This window comes from Scyliorhinus torazame, chromosome 2, assembly GCF_047496885.1.
Source record: "Scyliorhinus torazame isolate Kashiwa2021f chromosome 2, sScyTor2.1, whole genome shotgun sequence".
Classification (NCBI taxonomy): Eukaryota; Metazoa; Chordata; class Chondrichthyes; order Carcharhiniformes; family Scyliorhinidae; genus Scyliorhinus; species Scyliorhinus torazame.
Genome location: NC_092708.1, coordinates 209,732,784 through 209,759,310, shown reverse-complemented (window position 1 = coordinate 209,759,310; position 26,527 = coordinate 209,732,784). Strand labels below are relative to the sequence as shown.

General features: G+C 43.1%; 1 protein-coding gene across 1 annotated transcript in view; it reads right to left on the bottom strand.

Annotated features, from left to right (window-relative positions):
- LOC140395470 (zinc finger protein Helios-like) overlaps window positions 1-26,527 on the bottom strand; it is a 419,920-nt gene that overhangs the window by 370,108 nt on the left and 23,285 nt on the right. The window lies entirely within an intron of this gene.

The following is a 26,527-nucleotide window of genomic DNA, read 5'->3' as shown; positions in this document are numbered from 1 at the left end:
ACTCCCAGATTAGCGAAGTACGGGCTGTGTAAGCACGATAAATGAGAGGATTAAAGTATGAGAGCACCAGAGCCCAAGGAAACAGTGCTATTCTCGCGATTGCATCCTGTGAACCATCCCCCCCCCCCCCCACACTAAATTTGATTCACGCATCATCCTATTCTTGCTCAGATACAATGGCTGCCAATATCCCAATGCCTCAAAAATTTAAAAATCTCAACCCTGTTGTTGGATTCAACAATTATACAAGGGGGTCCTTTAAAATATTAGCTAAAAGTATTCTTGAAAATTACTGAATCTGGAGAAAGATGAGTAAGTTATAATTGTTTGAATACTGTCCATGACTGTCTCAAATGTTACGAATAATGTAATACAAGTTCTGATATGATATGAAAGGTACATTCAACAAGATTGAAACAATATCGTAGCTGAGACCAGATGTGACGTAGGGAGTTTGAACGTGGGGCAAAAGTCATGGGATAGTTAATTAATTTGGAGTAATTGATTAATGTCGAATTAACCAATCGCATGTTAAGTGACTGACACTTTCCTGAACGAATCAAGGGAGTTCTCAGCTGAGAATTAGAACCAATGAAACTAAGGAAGGGGTGAAACCCAGATAAGGATTCCCTTAAGAATGTGATCCGACTAACTGATTAGCAGAGATATTATAGCCATCGGAGAATAAACATTTCATTTTAAAGGCATTTGTTGAAATGAATTTAAATTTTGTAAATCTGAAGTCACTTTTATCTTGAAGTTTTTGCTTACACCTATTGGTGCTTCAAGGACATTTTGAGAGCCACGGGAAAAAGCATTTTCCAGTTAATTTTGTGTGAATGTACCAAAATGGCGAGCCAGCCAGGAGGATAAGTCGTATCTCTCGCTCACAGATAAGTCAGTCCGGTTGAATGAATGCAAAGCAAAGTTTTATTTCTTAAGAACACATTTTGGGGCAGCACAGTGGCGCAGTAGGTTAGCTCTGTTGCCTCACGGCGCCGAGGTCCTAGGTTTGATCCTGGCTCTGGGTCACTGTCCGTGTGGAGTTTGCATATTCTCCCCGTTTGTGTGGGTTTCGCCCCCACAACCCAAAGATGTGCAGGCTAGGTGGATTGGCTACACTAAATTGCTCCTTAATTGGAAAAAATGAATTGGGTACTTTCAATTTTAAAAAAAGAACACATTTTGGTTCTATGAGGAAGAGATAAGACGAATCATTTCATGGCTTTTCCTACCGCCCATGTACAGTAACCTCCTTCAGTCCTAAAACCTGGCTTTGAACTAGGGCCCACATTCTACAATTTCTTCTCCAAACCACCACTTCCTCCCCTCTCTACCATCCTCTTTACATTCTTCCTTTTTGTTTTAGGTCCTCCTAAAAATTCACTCGTCCCTCCTAATATCTCATTCTTTGTCACAACATCCTCATTATTCTTTTATTGTTGTGTTATAGCCCAAGTGGTGGGTTTCTTAACGATGGTCATTGCCTTCAAACAATCAAACTATCAATCAGAACTTTTCAGGGTTTTGATCTAATATTCTCATCTTAATATTCTCTTTAACAGGATAGTGGTGTCTGTCCCTTTTTATTGTCAACTTGTTCTAGAACCATGGTCTTTGAGGCCAGAGGGCTGTCAGTTGTCAACTCCCCCCCCCCCCCCCCCCCCCCCCCCCCCCCCCCCGCACCTTCACCCCTCCACCTGCTTGTTACCAAGGAATGAAAGGCTGTCTCGAGGAAAAATTATCGTCCATCCTCCCAATGGGGCTAGGAGAAGGGCTGGAGGATTTCGACTTTCAAAATAAATACCAGATATTTGCTAAATATTTGAATAAATTATAAATTTCTAAGTTAAGAAATTAGATCAGTTGTAATTTCTGAGGTGAATTAAATTTGACTCTTGTAGCTCACATTTTTCAAGATCCTTTAATAACATGGATTTAAAAAATATTACTTTTTGGAGATAATGTGCTGATCTTTCCACTGTACGTTTTTAAATTTTGAGGTTAATGTTGTGATACAAATAAGCATTATATTTGTTGAGCCATGGATACTTAAGCTTGTCATACTGATGTTTCAGCTCTGTGTGGGAAGTTGTGTGGAAAGTCATAAACAAAGGACAGTGGGTTGTGGGCTTATCGTAACATGGGTAAGTTTATCACACTGTCATGGATGCGTAATCAATCCTGTAACAATAGGATGACAAATAACAATTGCACTGAGGACTTAAATTAGTGTGGTAGATGCAGAAGACTAGCGTGCCCACTCTGCCCCTCAAACTCAATACAAAAGAGAAAATGCACTGCAAAAGGTATGATTCCAACACAACAATTTGGTCACTTGTCTAAAACTCACAGGAATGTTTTAATGTAGTTACTTATGCTACTTTAAAATGCCAAATCCATGCCTGGAACAATTACAAAATTAGAATCGTGCCACTTAGATTTTAATTCAAATTTTTGAACTGAACAGGGGATAAGGTAGGAATGTTGAATTATAAGAACAAAAGAACTAGGAGAAGGAGTAGGCCATCTGGCCCCTCGAGCCTGCTCCGCTAGTCAATGAAATCATGGCTGATCTTTTGTGGACTCAGATCCACTTTCCAGCTCGAACACCATAACCCTTAATCCTTTTATTCTTCAAAAAACTATCTATCTTTAGCAAAGAACGATCTATCTTTAATTGATTTAGAAGTTCAGACATGATCATACTATTGGTGGGGCAGGTTCAATGGACAATATAGCCTGCTGCAATTTTGTACATTGATGTTACTTGATCAGAAATATTTGAAAGATTTTTATAATTTTTCTCTGAACTGCTTAACTTGAATTTTTACAGTGGCTGACACACCGAAATAAGTCTCAAAACAGAAATAACTTGTATAACAATATCCTAGAAAGTTGCCTCGTCATTTTTCACAAAATACTTCCAACATTTCTTCGAATTTATTTTGAATTCTTTTTTTTTTTTTTAAATGTTATTTTCATCTCAATATTATTCTTATACTATCTTATGATTAGTGAATATTATTCCCATGGATAATCTTAAATGCATTCATTAAAGCCTGAAAACAGCATTGAACTTTTGGTATGTATACTCACCCACACATGGGGCGTGATCCTACGGGGGGGGGGGGGGGGGGGGGGGGGTAGGGAGGAGGCAGGAAACCTCCCATCTTGCGTTTGGGCTTGGGGATGTTTTGGGGGGCCTCGGTGATTGCAGTTCCGGCGAGTGGACTTCCCCACTGTACAAAATGAGGATATGTGCGGCCTCGGTCGCACGTTACCCGTTCCGGCCCCTTATTCAACGTGACTCGCATTAATAGCCATGTGTTTCTCTTGTAGCCACCTGGGTTGGCCAAGTCCCGATTTAAAATGGAGAACAGCAAAGGCTGAAGGGAAATTCAGCCAACACAGGCAGAACCTAGCAGGTGCAAGTTACTGAGTATTAAACTCTGCAAAAGCCCAGACAGCATCGATACAAGCAGCCATCTGCATAATAACGTAGCAGCCATCTACATACTAATGAGCGATTCCCGGGAACAATCAATACATTTGGGATAAACAAAGCCAAGCCAGACTCCCCGGCGCCAGCAGGAGCCAACACAAAAGAGGTTAACGGACACCTCAAGACCGCCCATCGATCAGGGAACCGCTCCAGTATTGGAGAAATCGAACCAAGCGATTAGAACAAAGTCTAATCACTTGGAACCAGGTACAGGGTCCGCCCCGAAAGGCGGGAAGCCCCTGGGGACTATAAAGTTAAGCCCCCAAGTTCAAACCGTTCTTCTTGACCGGGTCACTCAGCAACGCGAACCAACCCTTGACAGTGACCAGTGCAGCTGCCGCCAATATCCAGTAAGTCTTAAGTCAACGCTCGCTACGAGATAGGCGCTCCTAGCTACCAATCCGTACCAACTTCGAATCCCGCAGACTCAGAACCCGGACGAAAGACCATTTGTTCCCCTGACCTGGTGGGCCAGTCCGAAGCTAAGTATAGGCCTGTTAGTTGTAGAAGTAGCTTAGAAGTAGAATTTGTGCATGAGTAGCGATTACTGTGTATAATAAATGTGCTTTGATTTGAATCTTACTAATCGATGTATTGAGTTATTTATCATTACTTGAACTTGAACCTCGTGGCGGTATCATAAAGATACCTGGCGACTCGAGAGCAAAGGTTCTAAAACAGAGCCAATTGAACCAATCAAAAGTTAGCAACACTGCACGGAGTGTGCCGGGAAACACACGGCTAATCATGCGCACGAGGGGACTTTGTTCCCTTTTGGGAGAATCGCGCCCATGATTTAAAATTAAATCAGCTCCATTGATTTTCTTTAAATTCCCGACCACATGTGCCATTCCCTCACATAAAGGTGGGCAAATAAGCAACTCCCCGTTCTCTTTTTTGAGTGCAATTTTAATACAACATTGCATGAAGTACACAAGAGCAGAATATATGTGATGAAAACAGGAAATGCTGGAGAACAAAGTTGGTCTGGCAGCATTTATGGAGAGAGAAACAGAGTTAAAGTTTCGAGTCTGTATGACTTAACTTCAGAACTCTGAAAACATTCCCTGTTTTTATGTCAGATTTCCAGCATTCACAATATTTTGGTTCAAGTTTTGCTATGGGCCAGGGTTTAGAGAACCCCAAAGTGTATCATGGAGTTCACCTGACCCACAACTTTTAATAGATTGTGGTATAGGGAGCATACGGCCCACTCTGCAGGTGTGGTACAGCAGAAATGGAAAAGTATTTTTGAAGCAAAACAATGTTTATTCTGTGAATTCAAGTTAACCTTTTTAAAACAAATAGTGAACATCTTAACAACCATTAATTCAAATACAACCCCCAAAGAATACAACACAAAGTAATCCTTTAAGCTTTCCTTTTAACATCCATAAGACTTAAAACATCTTTTACCAGAAGCACATTAGGTTTACATTCACTACTGAGAACATTGATAATTCTGAATTCACCAAATGATCAAGAGATAGTTTTTTCATGGCAGAGACATCAACAGTGCACCTGCTCTGTCTGACTTCAGCTCCAACACTGAAAACGAAACTAAAGCACACCCTGCAGCAAACAGCCTAAAACGAAAGTAAAAAGCTGACAGACAGCCCAGCTCCACCCACTCTCTGACATCACTGCAGTAGTAGACACCCATTTCTTAAAGGTACTCTCACTACAGATATTTATATATACACTCATTTATAAACACCCATTTCTTAAAAGTACTCGCACATGACACCTCCCCCCAAGAAAAAAAAAAACAACCCATCAACTTCAAAATGGTTTCATTTTTCACCTTTTCACTATCCTTTAAGAAATTCACACAGTAAATATACATTTTTGTTCAAAAAAAACACACGCAAACAGTTTCAATAATACAGTACATTTTTGTTCTTCTTCCTCCAACTGAAATCCTTCCCGATTGACAGTCTCTTTGAACAAGAAGGACTCTGCACGATCTGTCCATTTCTCTACGCCTTGGCATTTTTCTTTAAAGTCAGATACTTTAGTTCAATCTGATCACAGAGTCCCTTTTAATTTTTGAACACAGGAGCATTGGTTATCACAGCTTTCAGGCCGTCAAATGCCAGTTGAAAGTCCGCTGTCCACTGAAATTTTCGACGTTTCTTCAGCAAGTCTATCAGTGGAGAAAGCACGCTACAAAACTTTTTCACAAATGTACGATCAAATCCACTCATGCCAAGAAATCGCATTATTTCCCTTCATCTTGAGGGTATCGGAAACTCAAGGAAAGTGATTCAGGCTTCTCCAAATTCACTTTTGGCTAGGTTAATCACCAAACACGCCTCCTGAAGTCGATCGAATAACTCCATCAGATGTTTCAAATGTTCTGTCCATGTCTGGCAGAAAATTACCAGATCATCGATGCATACCGCACAATTGGGTAATCCTGAAACAACTTTGTTAGTTAACCATTGAGATATGGCTGGTGCGTTTTTCATGCCAAATGGCATAACTTTGAATTGGTATATGCCATCTGGAGTCACAGAAGCTGAAATCTCCTTTGCCCTTTCGGATAAAGGTACCTGCCAGTCACCTTTAAGTAAATCCAGTTTGGAAATAAAAGTTGATTGTCCCACTTTCTCAATGCAATCCTCAAAACGTGGGACAGGATAAGAGTCTATTCTTGTAACTTTTCTATATTTCACGCACAACCGTTGGGTACCGTCTGGTTTTGGTACCATCACTATGGTGAGCTCCACTGGCTGCAACCCACTTCAATTATGCTATTTTTAAGTATACTCTCAATCTCTTTGTTAACCTGTGCCAATTTTAAAGGGTTAAGTCTATATAGATGTTGTTTGATTGCAACAGCATTTCCCACATCTACATCATATATAGCCATTTTAGTACTTTCCAATTTATCTCTGCAAACTTGCCCATGTGATACCAATAACTCTTTCAGGTCAGTTTGTTTTTCCTCTGGAAGGTAACTGAACAATTTATCCCAATTTTTAAGAACATCCTCATTTTCCAATTTAATTTGAGGTATGTCAAATTCACAGTCATCTGGATTTGGTTCGTCACTTTGAGTTAGAATCATCAAAACCTCCTTTTTTGCTCCTTCCTTTTCAAAGTACCTTTTAAGCATATTCACATGACACACTCGGTGAGTTTTTCTTCTATTCGGCGTTTTTAAACCGCATAATTCACCTCACCTAATTTCCTTTCAATCTGATAAGGTCCACAAAACCTAGATTTTAAAGGTTCACCTACCACTGGTAACAATACTAAAACTTCATCTCCAATGGCAAAAGTACGAACTTTGGATTCCTTGTCCGCTACCCGTTTCATCACATTTTGTGCAACTTTTAAATGTTGTCTAGCCAATTCACCTGCTCTATTTAATCATTCCCTAAAATTTGACATGTTATCCAATAATGTAATTTCTGATTTCTCACTCACCAATTTTTCCTTAATCAATTTAAGTGGTCCTCTTACCTCATGACCAAAAATTAGTTCAAAAGGATTAAATGTGGTAGGCACTTTAGGTGCATCCCTAATTGCAAACAGTGCGAATGGAATTCCTTTATCCCAATCCTCTGGATAATCTTGACAATAAGCCCTCAACATTGTCTTTAATGTCTGTTGCCACATTTCTAATGCTCCCTGCGATGCTGGATGGTACGCAGTTGATTTAAATTATTCTGAGTAGGCACATCCATTATAGTCAAAAGATATTGATTCCCACTTTTTGTTTTAGGAAGCGGTCCTACGCAATCAATTAGGACCCGTGTAAAAGGTTCCTCAAATGCTGGAATGGTTATTAAGGGCGCTGGTTTTATCACTGCTTGAGGTTTCCCTATCACTTGACATGTGTGACATGATTGACAAAATTTTACGACATCTTTATTTAGTCCAGGCCAATAAAAATGTTTCTGAATTTTAGCTTGATTTTTTCTTATTCCCAAATGATCTCACACTGGTACCTCATGTGCAACTCGCAACACCTCCTTTCTATACCCTACCGGCAATACTACTTGACAAACTTCTGCCCACTTTTCATTCGCCTGCATATGTAAAGGTCTCCATTTTCTCATCAAGACATCACTTTTACGGTAATAACACTCTGGTATCAACTCAGATTCCTCTTCCGTATATGCTTTCTGATATATCCGTTTTATTTCTACATCTTTCTGTTGTAACTCCGCCAATTTTCATGAACTAAAAATATCCGCCTCATCCTCCACCTGTTCTTGTTCTTTTTCAACCATCTGATCAAAAATAGTTTCTAATAATTGCACCTCAACTTCATCTTCACTCTTTGATTTCTCCTCTTGTCTTAACCTGTGACTTTGTGACCTTGTTACTACACAATCCGGAAAAATCCCAGGATATTCGTCCTTCAACACTTCAGTTGACTGATTTTCCACTGGCATATCCACCACAGTAGGCATCACTCCCACATGCAATCCAGCTATATCATTACTCAAGATAAACTGTATTCCTGGACAAGATAGTTTCTCTATTATTCCTACTATCACTTCACCACTCTTCACTGGACTTTCCAACCTTACCTTATATAATTGAACACTACTCCTCTCACCCTGAATTCCATATATTACCGCCTTTTCTGGCAACATTTTTCCCAAACTACATAAGTCCACATCTCTTACCATTAAAGATTGACTAGCTCCCGTATCTCTTAAAATTGTGACTTCTTTACCTGCTCCTCCTGATACACATGAGTAAACTTTACCCACACAAGTAAATTCTTGAAAGAGATCTGGCACCTTCTTATCAATCACCTCTTGATCAGGCTGTACAATCTTTTGCACCTCCTTTGCTTCACTTGGGCTTTCCTTGACCACTTTAACAAACCACATTATCTTATCCTGTTTTACCACATCAGCCTTCCCAGTGCTTTTCTTCAACCATGTGACTTTACATGGCCTAGTTTATTACAGTGAAAACATTTGAAACTTCATTTCTTTTCCACCCTCCTGGATTTATTTTTTAACCTGAGGTACACTCTCCTTATTATCTCCCATCAGATCACCTTTGCCTCGACCACTTGAGTATTTCTTATGTCCCCAGTTTCTATCCCTCAGGCTGAAACAGATGTCGGAAACCAAGCTTTGATTTATGAACTAATTCATAATCATCTGCTATTTCTGCCGCTAACCTCACAGTTTTAACCCTCTGTTCTTCCACATGAGGTTTCACTACATCAGGAATTGAATTTTTAAACTCCTCCAAAAGTATAATGTCTCTGAAAGCTTCATACGTTTGGTCTATTTTCAAAGCCCTTATCCACCTATCAAAATTACTCTGTTTGACCAGGTTCTTTCCTTAAATCTATAAACCTTTGTCTGTAGGTTTCAGGCACTTGTTCATATGCACCCGAGATGGAATTTTTCACCTCCTCATACGTCCCAAATACCTCCTCCGGTTGTGATGCAAACACTTCACTAGCCCTACCTATCAGCTTTGTTTGAATCAGTAATATCCACATGTCCTGTGGTCATTTCATTTGTTTAGCCACCTTCGCAAATGAAATGAAAAAGGCTTCTACCTCCTTGTCGGCAAACCTTGGCAATGCTTGGACATATTTAAACAGATTCCCACCGAGCCTTCGACTATGAAGCTCTTTCTCACTATCCTCATCATTATCCACCAACTGTATGGTTCCCTTTACGTCTGCCAATTTTAACTGACTCTCATGTTTCATGGCCATTTTCAGGAAATTCAGACTCTCTCTCTTTATCTTTTTCCCTGTTCTGTATCTCCCTTTCTCTTTGTTCTGCTAGTGCTATTCTTTCTTTTCTCCTTTCTTCGTGCTCCTTTTCTTTTTCCTCTCTCTCTCTTTCTTTTTCCTCTCTCTCTTTCTCTTTCCTCTCTCTCTCCTTCATATTCAAGCTGCTTTAATTCTTTCTCATGTTCCATTTGTTTAATTTGTAACTGAATTTGTGCTATTTCCAATGAGTCAAACTGTATCTCAGGAAACTTTAAATGCTTAGCCACGGCCATAATTACCTCACCTTTTCACATTTTGTCAGGTAATGTTAACTGCAATGTTTTTGCCAAATCTAACAGTCTGCTTTTAGTCTCTGTCCGTAAGGTACTGCATGTGATCGTCTCCACCCTAAACAACTTCAGAGCCTCTGAAAGAGCCATTGTCCACAACACACTCCCCACTTAAACTAAAATACCACACCTGAAAAGCAACCACAATATGTTCACCCCTCACTGTCTTTAAGTTCACTAAGCCAATCCAATAGATGGACTTTTATCCCGGACGAGCCCCCAATTTGTTATGGACCAGGGTTTAGAGAACCCCAAAGTGTATCATGGAGTTCACCTGACCCACAACCTTTCATAGATTGTGGTATGGGGAGCACACGGCCCACTCTACCGATGTGGTACAGCAGAAATGGAAAAGTATTTTTTAAAGCAAAACAATGTTTATTCTATGAACTCAAGTTAACCTTTTTAAAAGAAACAGTGAACATCTTGGCAACCATTAATTCAAATACAACCCCCAAAGTGTACAACACTAAGTAATCCTTTAAGCTTTCCTTTTAACATCCATAAGACTTAAAACATCTTTTACCAGAAGCACATTAGGTTTACATTCACTACTGAGAACATTGATAATTCTGAATTCACCAAATGATCAAGAGATAGTCTTTTCATGGCAGAGAGATCAACAGTGCACCTGCTCTGTTTGGCTTCAGCTCCAACACTGAAAACAAAACTAAAACACACCCTGCAGCAAACAGCCTAAAACGAAAGTAAAACGCTGACAGACAGCCCAGCTCCACCCACTCTATGACATCATTGCAATAGTAAACACCCATTTCTTAAAGGTACTCTCACTACAGATATTTATATACACACCCATTTATAAACACCCATTTCTTAAAGGTACTCTCACATGACATTTTAGAGCAGAATATGGTCATTTGTAACACTCTTGCCTCTGAGTCAGATGGCCATATGTTCAAGTCGCAATACAGAGACTTGAACACAATATCTAGGCTGACATTCCAGAGGAGTACTGAAGGAGTGTTGCCCTGCCAGAGTTGCCATATTTGCAAGAACGCATTAAACTAATGCATTATTTGTCCTCTCAGGTCGATGTAAAATATCACATGGCACAATAAAGGAGAACAAAGGAGTCCTCCCAATGTCCTGACCAGCAGTTATCCTGCGATCAACACCTAAAAAAATTATGATTTTGCAGCATGCAAATTGGTTGCCATGTTTCCAACATTAACTACACTTCAAAATATACTTAATTGGCTGAAAAGTGCTCGGGCATTGTTAGGTTGTTCAAGGTGAATAATAATGCAAGTCTTTATTTCTTTCCCAAAGCTCAGAGAATCTTGCAATTTCTTTATTCCTTTGAGGAATTTATTTCATCTCCCCTATTTCATCTTCCCTAATTTATCTTATAGAGAAAGAATTATAGGTGCACATATGCAGTCAGCATGTGTTCAATTTTGGTCTGTCTTAATTCCACCAATATTCATTATGAGGGATTTAAGAGTATCTTATCTACTCATTCCCTTTACCACATTTTATAAATTTTCAGTAACTTTGTAAAATATAATCTCTTACTCCTAAAACTGTGGGCGGAACTTGAACAGAGTGCTGGATGTGGCGAGAAAAGCAGTCTGAAACTCACTGGTTTCATAGTTGTCTTTTCTAGCCTGATCAAATGGTTTGAACCTGATTGTGTTGCCAGTGGGGGACGGGGAATATCTCTTATGAGATCTCCCTGGCGCAAATCCCGTTATTGCCTTCTCGCAAAGGTTAGCGGCCAGAACGGGATTTGTGTCCGCAGTGAATGGGGCTGGTATATCGCACCCTATATTTGCTTTTATTTCTTATAATTCTTTCCACCAAAGATGGTTTAAAATTCTTTCATGGGACATGAGTGTTAGAATTATTGCCCATCCTTAATTGCCCTCGAGAAGATGGTGATGAGCCATCTTCTTGAATTTCTGCTATCCATGTGGTGTAAGTACACCCACAAGACTGTTTGGGAGAGAGTCCCAGGATTTTGACCCAATGGCAGTGAAATAACAATATGTAAATCAGGATGACGTATTACTTGGAGGGGAACTTGATGGTGTTCCCATTTGTCTTCTGCCCTTGTCCTTCTATGTGGTAAGAGATCATGGATTTGAAGTGCTGTCAAAGGAATCTTGGTGAATTATTGTAGTGCATTCTTTAGATGTGACACATTGCTATCCCTAGGCGCTGCTGGTGGAGGGAACGAATGTTCAGACTTTTGTCCTGAATGAATATTGTTGGGTGGAGACATTCCATCACATTTCTTGACCTGTGCCTTGTAGGTGGTGGACAACTTTACACAACCTCAAGAGGCAAGTTACTCACTGCAGGAATACCAGCGTCAGATCTCAAAAATTTATTGAGCCAAAATATTGATGTGGATGATCCAGTTTAAGTTTCTGGTCAATTGTCACCCCGAGGATGTTGATGGTGGAAGATTCAGCACACCGTTACATGCGATGGTTAGATTCTCCCTTGTTGGAGGTAAACATTGCCTAGCACATGTGTGGTGTGATTGTTTCTTGCTAGTTATCAGGCCAAACTTGAATGTTGTCCAGGTCTTGCTGCAGGTGGGCAGTGGCTGTTTCATTATCTGAAGAGTTGGGAATGGAACTGAACATTGTGCAACTGTCAGCAAACATCCCCACTTCTGAGTTTCTAAGATGGTCCAGGTTAGGAAATGTTCAGAACTCCTGCACCAATGTTGTTGGGCCAAGGTGATTGTCCTCTAACAATGACAACCATCTTTTCTTGTTTTGTCATGATTCCTCCAGAGCGTATTGCCAGATTCCCACTGGCTTCAATTTTACCAGATCCCATTCTTGGTCAAATGTTGCTTTGATGTGAAAGGTAGTCACTCTCATCTTACTTTATTATTTCCGATATACAGCTTCCAAAAATGTTGAGTCGTACTAAACTTTAATTGTGCCATAAATACAGCTCTGCATAAATATTTAGCCTATTGGTGGCAAGAAGTTATACATTTCAAATCATTTAATTTGCTTTCAGGAAATACTGAATTTACATGAAATTGATTTTTAATTGTACACTCACACTGTAATTATTTATTAGAAATTAATTAAGTGGGCATGAGATCAGTCAGCAATAATCAGGATATCTAATTACTCAGTTTAATCCCTGCCTACTATCAGTGACATGGTATATATTTGTGTTTTTTTCAGTGAGCATGTTTTCTTTTTTGCACAGTATTTCTACTGTGAAGGAAATTAATAGGGAAGCACAGAAATCAAAATACCAAGTTAATTCCTTCAAGAGCCTCCACAAAACTTAGGCTTTCAAAGACACTACTTCAATTCTTTAATCATGTGTAAAATTCTTTCTGATGCTCAGCGGCAACCAAGCATATCTATCCGTTTCTTCATCACTCCAAATCAGCTGAATAACTTAGAACAAAGAACAAAGAAATGTACAGCACAGGAACAGGCCCTTCGGCCCTCCAAGCCCGTGCCGACCATGCTGCCCGACTAAACTACAATCTTCTACACTTCCTGGGTCCGTATCCCTCTATTCCCATCCTATTCATGTATTTGTCAAGATGCCCCTTAAATGTCACTATCGTCCTGCTTCCACCACCTCCTCCGGTAGCGAGTTCCAGGCACCCACTACACTCTGCGTAAAAAACTTGCCTCGTACATCTACTCTAAACCTTGCCCCTCTCACCTTAAACCTATGCCCCCTAGTAATTGACCCCTCTACCCTGGGGAAAAGCCTCTGACTATCCAGTCAGAGATTACTTTAATTAGATTACTTTGATTAAAGAAGCAGAGGAATCCACACAAATAATTATCACTCTGACATTTAATACTATTTTGAACCAGATATTTGCCCAATATATATATTTTTAAAAAGACCATATCACATTTACTGTTTTTGCTGAGAATCTGTTCCATGTGTCCACTACCGCGTGGGAAAATTGTTCTCATCTGTAGAATCATTTCACAAAATCCCTCGGGTGCAGGAGGCCATTTGGCCCATCGAGTCAGCACCAACCCTTCAAAAGAGCACCCTACCTATGCACAATCCCCACTCTATCCTTGTATCCCCACTCAACCTGTGGACACTTGGGCAATTTGGCGTGACCAATCCACCAAAACTGCAGTTAAGTATAGGTTATTGTAGTTGTTAGGTGTAGTTTAACTTGTAGTGTTTTGTTTTGCATGTCGAAGTAATCCTTGTGTCTAAATAAACCATCTTTGAACTTGGACTGACTAACTGGTTGTGTGGTCCTTTGATCGATATCTGGTAAAGCCTTGTGGTGGTATAATTTGATACCTGGCGACTCTAAAGAGCATCATTATTAATTGGCAACATTATTGGTGACTCTGGTGGCGATTGGCAACATTATTGGCGACCCAGGTGGGACTCGTATTAGAAGTGATTTTGTCACTCCGAGAGAACCCACAAACTTTGAAATCCAATTACATGAAAGAGAAAGAACCACAAGTGCAAGCCCATATCGACCAAATCACCGAATTTCAGAAGTGTGTACTAACCTGCATGTGTACAAACAGGGATATAAGGTAAACTTATTAGATTGTGGCAAAACTATCGAAGGAATTGTGAACCGGAAAATAGCTTGGGCCATGCCCGCAGTTAAAATCGCCGCCTTATCCCCCTGTCCCAAATTAACGATAGGAAACAGAGATTAACGGTAGGAAAAGAGATCTTAGAAGCAATGGCCACAAAAGCAATGGAGCGTTTAATGAACCCACAGGAAGCCGAGGTCTCAGCGACCAACAGAGCAGAGCAGTGCCCCACATGGGAAGAAGAGTTGAGGAAGTATTTAAAGGGGAATGGATGGCCCCTTTGGTCTGATTTTTGTTCAAATGAAGAGTCAGGTGCAGGAAGCATAGGACAAACTTGGTGGGACAACCTAACCAAGGTGCATAAGAAAAATGCAGCGAAAGTGCGAAAGGCGATGGCAATAGTGTCCTGTTTGGCACAGTTGCAAGGCACAGAGGAGGTCGTGAAGACGCTCCGCAGGCAGCTAGTTGAGAAAGAAGAGAAGAATGAGGGAAACAATAGTGAAAGCAAAAAGATTATTGAGCAACTCCGGGATCAGTTGGCAGCTAAAGATAAAGAGATGGCTGATGTCAAACGGGCACACCAATCTTGTTTAGTTCACCTTAGCAGCTTTCAGACCCAGTATGATAAAGCCTACCAAGATACACAGTGCGCAGTCTTGGTACGAGAAGAGACAGAACAGCAGGTAGCACAGTTAATGAGTCAATGTGCGGATTTAAAGGCAGCTTTACGAGCGCTCCATAGCTCCACTACAGAACAAAGACAGAGCACAGTAGACCACGTGAAATGCAGACAACAAATAGAGAAGCTGCAGTCACTGCTTTCAGTGCAAAATGGATTTAGGTATACTTTTGGACAAAATTTAGATGAGGAAGGTGCCCCAATTGGCAAGAACTAAATGAAACCGCCCAGAGATATGTGGAGGACACAGAAAATCACAATAGAGCCCCCCATGCCCCGAAAAGGAAAGCACCCACATTACCGACTTCACAGGCAGCACACCCCCCCATGAATCCGGTCACCACACAACGCAAGTCATCGGATCGGGAGGAGCCCGATTGTGTTTACACCACCCCATTATCCATCACCCAATTGAGAGATGCCTGCGCTAAAATTGATCCATTCGAACCCACCGCAGACCCACATAATTTCTTTGAGAGAGTACGCCAGCAAAAAGTTATGTACAGTCTGGACGAAAGGGAGGAAGTTAAACTTATAGTAATGAGCCTTGACCAGTCCGTCAGCTTAGCTTTGCCAGAACCCCAGAATGTAGGAGGAGGAACCCTACAGGAGATGAAAACGGCCATTTTAGATGCGATCGGGTACAACAAGGGAGACCCAGTAGAAGGTTTAAACCGCTGTAGGCAAAAGAAGGGAGAGCATCCGACCGCATTTGTTGGTCGTCTTTGGATCCATTTTAAGGCAGTATTAAAGGATTTGAACCGCGCACACTTAAATGAGGACGACACCACTAAATGGTCCCGCACCTTAGTCTCGCATAGCACAGAAGCAGGTCAAAAGCTTGTGTGAATTACGACCCCGCAGACCACACACACAATGAGTGTGGGTATTAAAGAGACTCTCCAGAGCTTGGGAACAATCCCTACACAAGAAGGCAGATCAGGAACAGGTAGAAGCAAATAAGGACCCAGTTAGAACTAACCAGGACCCAGCATGGATAAATGAGGGTAGACATGAAGGACAGCACCCCAGAGCACAGGCACCACGAGGTTGCTATAATTGTGGAGACATGGGACATTACGCCCGCAAATGCCGACAAAACCCCCCGAACCAGCAACGCCACCAACAACCAGGCCCCCCACCTAGGAACAATGTTAGGCCCATACATAGTGTTAGTGCCCGTTCAATAATTCGGCAATCAACACCACAGATTGATGGTGTTCGGACTCCCCAACTTGGGTCTGTGACACACTCTGGGACAAATCAGGCAGACCAGTACTCACAGCCACAGTCCGGGGACATCCAGTAGAATTTCTTTGGGACACAGGAGGGTCCCGCACCACTTTAAACACCTCCATAATGTTCCAGCGTGACAAATGGCCCACCACAGACACCACCACCCTTAGTGGATTTACTGATCCGATGACTTGCCCGGCCACCAAGCAGCAGAACTGGCAGCCATAACATATGTAGTGCAGCACCCAGATTCCTTTCCAACCCCCGCAGACATACATTCGGACAGTTTATATGTTTGCAATAGCTTGACAGAATTCCTGCTCCTGTGGGAATCTCGAGGATTCGTATCCGCTGATGGTAAACCCCTACCCTCAGCCCCATTGTTGAAACACATTCTTAGGACAGCTAAAGACCGCACGTACGGTATTATTAAAGTGAGAAGCCATCATCGTTCCTCCCCACTCGGTAATGTAAAGGCAGATGCCTTAGCTAAGTCAGGATCACGCCACGGTCACTTTTGGCAACCCCCCGAAAGTGAACCGATACACGCAGTCCAGGTTTCACAGACCAATATCGAGGATCTATCCCAGGCCCAAAAGGCAGGCGACACTCTCAAACAAGTTTTAGATGGTAACTTCCCAGCCCCCTACGACAAATGCAAGGACTCACTGACGGTACAGGACGGTATCGTTTTGAAAAATGTAATTTATGTGGTCCCCACCCAGGACAGAAACCAGATAATTTACCAGTTTCATGACGGACATGAACATCAGGGGATAGATAATACCATTGCCCATTTAAAACTTTTGTGCTGGTGGCCCGATTTAAAAGCAGACGTCACGCATTATGTTGAGAATTGCTTAATCTGTGCACAGAACAATCCTGAAAGGTATTGCAAGAAGGGACAATTGAGACACACCCGACCTGTTAAAGGCCCTTGGACAAATTTGCAACTCGACTACTCCCCCCTTGCAGAAATGGTTTCAAATACGTATTAGTGGTAATCAACACCTTTACAAAATGGGTAGAAGCATTTCCCTCACGGACAAACACTGCAAAGGCCACAGCTAAGATTTTGACCCAACAGATATTTACACGCTGGGGGCTCCCCCGCAGCATTGAGTCAGACCAAGGTTCCCATTTCACCGGCAGAGTCATGCAAAATGTCCTGACGATTTTTGGAATCAAACAAAAATTTCACATCGCGTATCACCCCCAATCCAACAGCATTGTTGAGAGAATGAATCGCAGTTTAAAAGCGACCATTAGAAAGATGGTGCCACAGAATAATACCACATGGGACACAGTTCTCCCATTTGCCCTTATGTTTATTCGGAACACGGTATCCAGTTCCACAGGTTTCACCCCCCCACACTCTCATGACCGGATGGCCCATGAAAGGAATTGAATATTTATTAGGTCTCGATTTGGCAAGCCCCACAGTCGCTGCCCTCACCCATGAAAAAGCGGTCCAACTAGTCACAGACAATATTAAAGCAGCACAGCTCGCTGCAGCTGCCCGACTAGGCGCTGGAAGGAAGCAGAATAAAGCCTGCTTTGACAAAACAGTCCACCCTGTAGAGTACACAGTCGGTCAGCAAGTAATGGTTTCCCTTTACAATCCCAGTTCTTTCCTCTCCCCCAAATTTGCAGGACCCTACTCCATTTCGGACAAAGTAAGCCCCTTTGTGTACAAGATAACGTACCCCAATGGTAAAACTTGGTTCCACATCAACCAGCTCAGTCTATGGAACCCAATGTAGCCACTCCCAACACATCTCCCTCGCAATAGCAGACGATTCTGCCCCGCCCATCGACAACCTAGTCCAACCCTCCCGCAGCCCTGACAGCACGTCCACGCCCACAGACCCGACCTGGTCTCCGCCCACAGGTACGACCTTCCACCTTGAGTTCGACTCTGACGACAGCGCCACCCTCCCAGAATTGACCACGATCACTGACCACTGGTACAAGCTCCCCGGCCCCTGTCACTCCAACCCCCAGCACCACGACCAAGACATGTTTGGCCCCCTATACCCCATTCCACAGCCAGAGCGACCGCCACCGCCAGACAACAGTAACTTGCCCTTTACTGCCACCGACCCTACGCCTCATGACAAACTAACCCTTTTTTTTTTAAATCACCGCGACAACTCTTGTAGACTGGTTAGACATGACGCTTCGGATTCCACGACGGCCCACGCGGCCACGGCACAAAAACAGCAGACACGAGTCTGGCAACCGGGAGATGGTGATGATTCAGATTCTGACTCTGGTTATGGTAATCTTTTTACAATGCTTTTTGATACAGAACCCTGAGGTGTCCAGATGATGAGAAAAAGATGCCGCATATGAATTACGGTGTCCTACTTTCTGATGGAGCCTGCCCGCCTTTTTATTTTCCTTCTTTCTTTCTTCTTGTTACATGGTTTTAACTAATGTCGGCCTGACACCCAATTTCTTGATACAGTCATAGTTACTCTTCCGACGCCATTTACTGACCAATGGCCGTTAAAGGAACAATTGTTGGATCTCACATGTGTTACAAATTCTTTCCGCTCGTTTCGGTCACCCAGGTAGGGAATAACGGCACGAATCCCCGCCCTGCCTGAGGATTCCAAATGCACCCGGTCAGTTAAGCTCGGGTAGTGGAGCAACGGCACTGATCACTACCCTATCCGGGGATTCCACCCATTCTTGCCCTGCCGCGGCCCACATGCACCTCATGTTCCCGTCACTTCGAGTACTCTGGAATGGTTCTTTACACTTTCACTGTCATTGGCAGGTCTTAGTTTTCCCTTCTCTGCTCTTTTATTGTGGTTTAAAGAATGCCCTTTGCCAGTCTGTACACTCATCCCTTTACCTTCCTCGACCCTCTGGTCGTTCCCCACATGCTATTCACACGTTTGACACACTTGGTTGCCAGATATGCTGCTACACGCGAACTACCTCTGGATCCTGGGACGACGAAACTCTATAAAACTGGCTGCCCTAAAATTCGGCTAGTAAGATGAGCCTCAGCCATCACTGGTTGCAGTAAAGACTGGACGGAGAAATTGTCCGCCCACTCCCCGTATCGACTACCAGCTGTGAGAATCTCTGCACTTACAAATAATTTTTTTTGGCAAAGTCTTGCTCTCAAAATGTTAGTTCCAAAAAAAAAGTGAGGGAGTCATACATGGTGACGATTCTAATGGGTAATTGAAGTTAAGGAGAGAAAGACAAATAAACGAGATATTAACCAAAGATAATAACAGATATTATGCTTGCACCCCAAGGAATATACGGAAAACAGAAGACAAGATGAAGAGAGGACTGATGACCTACATTGTGACCATTGCTGGACTCCTACAACTGCGCGCGTTACAAGCTTCTGTACCACACCAGGCCCGAACACCATCACACAACATGACACCCCTAGCCCGGACACCACACCACACACAGAGATAGACACTGAAACCCCCACTTGGTGCGAACATTGCCAAATGGTACCCCCTTTCAGACACAGCAGAGGCCCTTCTGGGAATTGCAATAATCTGCAGTGTCATCCAGACACTTAGACTCCACAAATGGCGAAAAAGAGCCTCCCGCTCCCCGATATATACACTCCGAGCCCCCTTCTTTGGACTTCACCCAACTCAACAAACACTGGAATTGCTGCTAAAAATATAGACTGTATATCTCTCTAACTTTGATAGATTAAGTAGGAATGTGATGCTGCTGTTTTGAAATCTTGTCTTGTACATACGTTCCTTTTGATATTTGCCAGCAGCATGAGAGTAGCTTAGATAGTGTTAGTTAGATATTTGTCATGCGAGAGTGCCTTTAACAACTGGATGTTTAAGCAATGTACCTTTAAGAAAACAGTGATGTCATAGAGTGGGTGGAGCTCAGCTCAGTTCAGCCATTTTGCAGGTTTTTAGTTTCAGTTTAAAAGCAGTTTTTTGTGTGCCTGCATGTTTCCAGAGAACTGCAAGTTTTGCAGTTTGGTTTTGCAGCTTAAAAAGTGCCTGGCTGGTTTTGCTGAGAGCAATTTAAAAGTGCCTGGCTGTTTTGCTGGAGCTGAAGGCAACCAAGCTAATATGTCTCTGCCATTCTACAGAAAATATATATATCCTTTAACCTGATGTGATACTGTTTAAAGGTGTTAAGTCTCTTGGAAGTTTGAAGGAACATTTTAAGGAAGTATTTACTGTTGCAATATTTTCTGAGTTATCTTTGAAGTAAGGGCTGTTAAGAGATTCAATGTTTATTTAAGATGTTAAGTTGAGTTCATGTAATAAACAGTGTTTTGTATTTAAAAACCCACATGTCCATAATTGTAATCCCACATCTAGGGAAAAAGCCACGTGCTCGGAAAAGCAACAAATCCATTAAAGGGAGAGGTTGATTGAACTCCATGATACATTTTGGGGTTCTGAAAACGCCTCGTCCATAACATATTCAATTATGTGGAACACTGAAATGTTTTATCGTGACCCGTCAGAAATTATGAATGTATAATGAGTTAATAAAAATGTGAGGTAAATGCTCCAAAAACATGGGACAGAGTAGTGTAGAACCTGTCCTTGACCAAGGGTAACCAGCACACCAGGGCTGGAGAAGGGATCAACAGTGTGATCCACCACGCTTCGCGTTCAGGATCAAGAGGACGGGATTTAGCCATCTCAGATGGCCACCTGCAAAGGACCATGGGAATTATGGCCAACCCAGGACTCAGACACACTCAGAGCTTGTGTGTGTATTTGCAACCCAGATAGCTAGACGCGAACAAAACCCCCGATTGTTTGCATTCTAATGGCCCATTTCCCCAGAACAAAAGAACTGTATTCAGGTAACCGATACAGGTAAATCGGCGCCACTCCCTTTACTCAGGGAGCCCAAACAGCCAAGGTCAATGACCGCTAAGGACATGCCCAGCCATCAAGGCACCCGCCCCTTTATTGGCCAAAATCGAAGGCAGTGATCGAAGCCTGTCTAATTATTGGGTCCACGTTAAGGACCGCCCGAAAGAACGCGAAATCCCAGAGGGATAAGAAGAGACACAGCCATGTTCTCGGTCTCTCTTGGATCCGGCCTATGCCAACCCAAGTGCAGCATAAAGCCCAGACAGACAAGTTCAAGACCAACGATCGCTACCAGACGGATAAGCCCAGCAGAAACAGAGCCACTTCTTCCACCCAGCCACGCAAGATCCGGACAAAGGCCTTGTCCATCTGCATAGAGCTGCTTGTCCTCAAGTTAAGTATAGGTTATTGTAGTTGTTAGGTGTAGTTTAACTTGTGGTGTTTTGTGTTGCATGTCGAAGTAATCCTTGTGTGTAAATAAACCATCTTTGAACTTGAACTGACTAACTGGTTGTGTGGTCCTTTGATCGATATCCGGTAAAGCCTTGTGGTGGTATCATTTGATACCTGGCGACTCTAAAGAGCACCATTATTAATTGGCAACATTATTGGTTACTCTGGTGGCGATTTGCAACACATATAACTATGTAAATTCTTTTTAAAAGACAAAATTGTACCCGCCCCTGCCCTCACCCCGTGGACGCGGCAGCCTGTCAAAATCTTTGATATCCGAGTAAGACGTTTTGACTAAAAGAGCCTAACAGATAACAACACAGTTAATGGTTGAACAAATTTTACGTGAACAAGGAGAGCGAGACCTGCACCAACAAAGGTCGCAACCAGGCCCACTCTGACGAACATGAGGGAAGTAAAGATATTAATACTCAAAAGAATCCCATCACTCCACAGGTGATACATTGATAATTGCTGAGCCTTTCTGTTGCCTTACACAGAGAGAAAAGGTACAAGTCTGATACAAAGGAGGGGTGGTCAGATGACGTCAATGCCTACTGCAGTAATTCTACAGAGATGAATATACATTAGCAATACAAAGGCCGCGCTAATCGACTGACATCACTGGCCTTGATGATACGGTTAATAGATAAACGGTGCAACCAAACAATACAAAATGGGTTGATCTCGTCAAGAACCCGATTAAACGCCAGACAATGTAATCAATTTACAGGGGGCCACCTGTCTGCCTGAATTAATGAGGTAGCTAAAGCAATTTACAATGAGACCATTTCAGACTTTATGTCAAGTATCCCATGATGCTTCAGATGGCCATGTTAGGTTTCCACATTCCCTCCTTTTGTCATATATTTATAACAACATTATTCTGGTATCATCCTTTTCAGTTCAGTCAGGTACGGGTCTTCTGGGGGTATTTCAACAGTTAGGCTATTATGGTGGGCAGGGGATCTATGGTCTTGGTTGCCATGTGCCAGCAACCTTTTATGGCAATTCCAAGGAAGCAGATGCAAACGCATAGCCCCACTATTAGGATAATGCCTTGCTATATGGGCTTGCCCAGGCCTCCTAACAAATCTTCTAGCCAATTGCCCCAACCTCCGCATGGAGACCCATCATGTATTTTGGCTGCCTCCTTCCTGATGTGGACAGCTAGGTTTGTAATGCTTTCTGAGGCATCTGACAGAGAGGTGCAGCATTCTGACCCTATTAGGGCGCAAATTCTTCCTTTTTCTGCTAGCAGGAAATCTAAGGCCATCCTATTTTGTAGGGCTATCGTTCGTATGGCAACCATTTTGGACATGATTTCGTCCAATGCCCCTGCAGTGCTATTTGCTATCACCTCTGAAGCTGCTGCCAAGTTTATTGATTCCCAGGCTAGTTTTCCTGCTCCATATGGTGGGAACAAAATGGCAAAGGAATTCTCTGTTTCTGTGATGGCCCTCCTGCCTTGGGAATGTGCAAGCTTTCTCGGAAGTGAAGGTGAGTGATAGATATAGGGCACCACAAATTCTAAATAACATGATCCTAACCAGTTGATAGGTAACCAGGGGTAGGCCCTGTACCCGCAGATAAAGTATGTCCCATTGTATGAAGCATAGTGGGCTATCTCTTCTACTTGTAGGCTAACAGCAAAGTTATCTTTCCCTGTCAAGTTCTTAAGTCCTTTAAGGAGTGAGGAGTAGGAGCTCTGGGAGACGTTGAAAGAGCGTGTGCAGGAGCTATTACCTACTTCTTCCCCACCAGCCAGACTCCTATATAGGCATATGCTGCCCTTGAGGGCCCCTTACCCAGTGATATTAGTGAGGAGCAGGACGGGCGGCCTATGGGATGTGTTGTACTTAGGCTGACACCAGCCTGAAAAGGCTGCCATTGAGTACCCTTGTACTGTAGCTATCTCCATTTGTGGAGCCCCTTCTCTTGGCCCTTTCTGTGGAGCTGTTTTGGAATAGGCACCACTCCATAGTTTGTGAGGTGCTTAAAGGGATAGGTCTCAGTGGTATTCCCCCTTTACTGTGTGTGGGCAAATGGGTACAGACCCAACAGTTAGATAGGTTGGCTCCTCTTGCGTATACATATGACATGTGAAGGAAAGTGTGCATATGTAGTCCAGTAAATGTCCCAGTTAGTCCCATTAGGCAGAAAATTGCCAGCATTGTCAATCCTGTCCCCCAGTTTCAGGGTCGGGGGCTCTTTTGCAGTGCGATGCGTGTATCCATGTTGGTTGCTCCTTAACCTTCACTGCTTGTTGGTCGTCAGTAGAATCTGGAATGGATCCTCAAAATTGGGTGTAGGTTGGTCTTTCTCTTGAAGGCCTTGATATACGAAGTCTCCTGTTTTGAGGCTATGGCACTTTCCCTCTGCTGGATCCACCTGGGCTTCCTTAGCCTGCGAATGAAATCTAGAAATGATTTTTGTTCGGGCAATACAGTAGTTCAGCATTCTTTCAGCCATCTTGTGAATGTCCATTTGCTTTGCCGTGCACGGTGCTGAGAAAGGTAGTCTCTGAGGTCTCCCCATAACAATCTCATGGGGAGATAGTCCTGTTGGTTGCTGATCTTATCATCATTAGTGCAAAAGGTTCAACACATTTTAGTCCAGTTCACAGTTTTGCTGGCTTATTTTTAAAAACTCCATTATATCGTTCCACTAGTCCGGCTGACTGTGGATGGTAGCTGCAGTGAAAGTGCTGGCCAATTTGTAGAGCTTTACACATTTCTCGTATAATAGTTCCTGTGAAATGTGACCCATTGTCGCTTGATAGTTGTACTGGGATGCCAAATCACGGCACAATTTCTTTTAACAGAAGCTTAGCAACCGTAGTTGCATCATTGTGTTTACATGGAAAAGCTTCTATCCACCAAGAGAATACATCTACAATTACTAAAACATATTTAATAATAATAATAAAAACCTATACATGGGGGTAGTTCAATAAAATCCATTTGTAAATTTACAAAAGGTCCTGTTGGATTTGGGTGGAAGGTAGACTGTACTTTTCCGTTTTTCCCGGATTCATGGTTTGGCAAGTGACACATTGTTCACTAATTTGTTTTGCAATTGCCGAAATACCTGGTGCATACCATGATTTTGCAATATAGTCTGCCATCCCCCCTTTGCCCACATGTGTGAATGTATGAACGCATCGGGCAATCCATGGGAGTAAAGATTTGGGTGCCACCATGCGGCCGTCATGGTGAACCCATACTCCTTCAGGGGTCTTTGTACATTGATTTTGTACCCAGGTTGTAACCTTGCAGGATTTGCCTGGGACTGGAAGGTCACTACATCATCAATTGTAGGTGGGGAATCAACAGGGTTGGTATCTCTTAAAACATAGGCAGTTACTTGCACACACGTGTCTGATAGTGCTGCCAGTTTTGCAGCTTCATCTGCCCTACCATTTCCTATTGAAATTTCATCTTTATATCCTGTGTGGGCCTGACATTTTAAAATTGCCAATTGCTTTGCAGTCTGAATTGCCTGTAAAAGATTGTCTACTAATTCAGCATTTTTAATTGTTGAGCCTGATGTTAGAAATCCGCTGAATTTCCAAATCTGTCCATAATCATGGGCCACTCCAAAGACATACCTTGAGTCTATATAAATATTTACGGTCTTGCCAGTGGCTAATACACAGGCTCGTACAAGGGCAAACAATTCAGCTTGCTGTGCTGAAAAATAATCTGGAAAGGTGGCTGCCTTTATGGTTTCATGGGTGACACAGTAGCATAGCCAGCGCAGCATTTTCCTTTCTGATTTCTGAGCGCTGACCCATCTACAAAATATGTTAACTCTGGGTTTGTCAGGGTACCTCGCAGAGGTCTGCCTGTGGCTTAGTTACTAGGTGGGTAACCGTCTCACAACAGTGAGGTGTGCCGACTTCAGTGTTGGGTAGTAGGGTAGAGGGTTGTACATAGTTTAATAGTTAGGTTAGTGTTTGTCAAAAGTTCTACTTCGTACCTAATTGTCCGTGCCAGAGTCAGGTGCTGGGTTGCGCATTTAGTGAGGAGACATTTGACTTAGTGGGGCACATGTAGAGTGGTCTGGTGATTCAGAGTGATTGCCTGGGCTCTAAGATCCCCCAGGCGTATAAAATAGGATGATCATTATGGTGTATGGGGTAGGTGCCACAGCAGTCGACTGGGACCTGAATCTCTATTCCTTCTGTTGAGCATTTAATGGTAGCGTTCATTTTGCACAAGAGATCTCTGCCACATAGATTGACTGGGGCCTCTTTAGATAATAGGAATGTCTGTTAACCTCCACGGGTAGTGGGGCTGAAAGTGGTAGGCATTGCTGTGTGCCTGACACTCTGGTAACTGTTAGGTAGTTGTTTGAGCAATACTTTCCCACTGAATGTTCACTGCTTAGTATGGAAAAAGTGCCCCCGGTATCTACCAAAAAAGAATTGCCTCACTGATGCGCGATCAATTACACTCAAGACGAAGTGATTTCATAACTGAAGGCTTTAATCTACTAGAACTTGTTCCCCAGCAGCTTCGGTACAGAAAGTGAAGGCTGCTGGGACGGCACCATCTCTTATACTCCACCTGTCAGGGCGGAGCTATGTAACACAGCCAATGGTAGACTCCTGGGTCTAACCAATGGTCATCAGCCTCTTAGGTACCGCAAAAACTGGTACTACCACATTCACTCCCTGTTAAAAAAAAAAGTCTGGCGGGGTTGGAGGCCAGTGGTAACAGTTGCCTATAACATGGTATGATCAGGTATGGCGGTACCGTGCAGTCGAGGGTATTTACAACAGTCAAAGTCACAGCGAAGCAATCAGTCGATCGGGTGGCCTGGTCGTCCTTCTGGAGCATCGGGGCGTCGGTGGTGATCCTGGTGGGGGTCCCGATGGTTGCGACTCCGGGAGCGTGGTTTCGGCCTCCCTGGCAGCTTCGTCACCCCTAGGCGGCGCTGTTGGGGCAAACGGTTGACACGAGGGGGGGCGCCTGTAGGGGGCGTTGGTGGGTGGGCGGACCAAGGCAAGAGCGACGGGAGTACTGACCCTCCAGTGAGGTGCTGTGGGGGGGGGGGGGGTAATGGTTTGGGAGCGCGTGGGATCCGGCGGGCGCCAGGTCCCGAAGGGAGACTGTATCTTGCCGGCTGTCAGGGAACGCCACGTAGGCGTATTGGGGGTTAGCGTGCAGCAGGTGGACCCTCTCGACCAACGGGTCCGATTTGT